Source organism: Notothenia rossii (genome assembly GCF_949606895.1).
Source record: "Notothenia rossii genome assembly, chromosome: 4".
Taxonomy (NCBI): Eukaryota; Metazoa; Chordata; class Actinopteri; order Perciformes; family Nototheniidae; genus Notothenia; species Notothenia rossii.
Genome location: NC_136902.1, coordinates 84,218,141 through 84,220,084, shown reverse-complemented (window position 1 = coordinate 84,220,084; position 1,944 = coordinate 84,218,141). Strand labels below are relative to the sequence as shown.

At 39.3% G+C, this 1,944-nt stretch overlaps 1 protein-coding gene across 4 annotated transcripts in view; it reads left to right on the top strand.

Moving 5' to 3' along the window:
* Window positions 1–305: 305 nt before the first annotated feature.
* gdpd5b (glycerophosphodiester phosphodiesterase domain containing 5b) overlaps window positions 306–1,944 on the top strand; it is a 51,321-nt gene continuing 49,682 nt past the window's right edge. For 2 of the 4 annotated variants that reach the window (XR_013807442.1, XM_079677373.1), the window contains exon 1: window positions 308–698. The gene's annotated coding sequence lies outside the window, so the exon portion shown is untranslated. Of the gene's footprint in view, window positions 699–1,944 lie in introns of all 4 variants that reach the window. The other 2 variants (XM_079677372.1, XR_013807441.1) reach the window with 2 other exon arrangements.

Here is a 1,944-nt window from a genome sequence, read left to right as displayed (position 1 = left end):
TATTCGCACGTTGTTGCATTCAGGTAACATCGGAATTTCAGCTTACGCCAGGTCTGTCGAGTGGGATGGAGAAAACCAATGGTAGTTGAATGCCATTTGGCTTCATTTAATAATTACAAATGAGGTTTGAAACCTTAAAGAAAGTGCAATTTATCAAAATATGGGTGATAAGAGTTTGTTAAAACGGTGTTAACTGTTTTAAAGTGTAGCTCTTTGTACTTTCGCAGCGCCCTGAACGCGCAGACAGGGAGTAAAGTCAGCCAGGACGGTGACGCTCACTGTACAGGAGGACTGGAGATAAAAAGACCGAAATACACTCCTCCCACCAGTCAGTACATTGAATTACCGGTGAGTGTGTCTCTGCTCACACTGATAACGCGGAGCTTTTATTTCATAAGCGAACCAAAACACACACAGAGGACGGAGAAACTGACATTATGAAACGGGACTTATTTTGGCCAACGTTCCACCGTTGCCATTGACACCGTCCGGTTGTCTCCTTTTGTTTTTCGGTGTAAAACTTCGGCTCTGTCAGCATTTACCGCTACCGACCACCCACCTCTCACTCGGTACCTTTCACACGGGTTGTCCCCGTTTGACTTTCGGGTGTGGTGGCATTTTTAACGGGCAGAAAGAAAAAAAGAACTTCACCGTGTGCCGTAAAACGAGCTGAATCAAAGAAAAGTGGGAGCAGACAGGTGAGTGTGTGTGTGTGTGTGTTTGTGTAACGGTATTTGTGGTGTTTATTTACCTGTCGTTTTGTTTTATAGCATCATTAGTAGACAGTTTTAACATTTCAGAACATTTTTGCTCTTTATTTCTATATGTTCAGAAATAATGTGAATAGGAGTTTATACCATTCCTCTAACGTGCATACAGTTAAACAACAGTCAAACAAGCTAATGCCCACCAGAAGTTATTAAGATTTAAATGTTTATTGTCCTGTCTTTATAATAGTTTGGCATCCTCACTTATAACATATGTGGCTATTGTGTACTAGTTTAAACTATTTCTTAATTAATGTAATAATGTTTTACCCTGTATCACAACCCTGTAAACTCAATAGTTATCCCACTGTTGAATGAGGTCTCATGTGCATCCAACATTGGACACGCCCATGATGTTTGTATGCCCTACATTCCTGTATTCCCCTTTTTATGAATACATAAATTGATTCCCACACTCCCAGTTTTTTATATTACAACATAGCATGTGTATTGGCATAATGCAGGTTAAGCTACAGAGTCTTCAGGTGGACTGCACAATGTATGCACTTACTTGCATAATTGATGACACCATTAATTTTTCTTTGGAAATTGAAAGCTTGTTATATGGCTTTCCGGTTGTGTTTGTATTCCTAGAAAGATTGCATGCTGTCAGATAGTGCGGAACACGGGATCACTTACAACATTTTATATTATTTAGAACTTCATTAGAGAGTTTAATCTAGTCACAAAAAACCTTTGGCCATTGGAGAAGATCCATTTGGTGCATGGTCTCTTACCGTTGCATCCTTCTTGACTGTTTGACATATCCCACCTGTCACTACTACACCTCCAGTAAAAACAGCTTACACTTATTTGATTTTGGTGAAGCTCTTAATTAAGACATTTAATTTGTATTCTCTCTGCATGCCAGTAACTGCTTTTAAAGAGATTAGAAACAGTTTGCTTTTAATAGACGGATAACTCAGGCAGGACATGTTGGGACTAAAAGTGTCTAGGCTGGTTCTTTTTTTATTACTTCTTTACAGTATCTATAAATGGATTGCAGAAGCTTTGGGCTGGAGTGTGCAGAATAGTACTTTGCTAACTCATGTTGGCTTGTACAGTACAATACTCTATATGCCGTCTGCATAGTAAGTGGGGCTCCTGTCCTAAAAGCAGCCATCACTATGACAATGTTTTCAGATCTTGACATTGAAATTCAGATTGTATGACACTT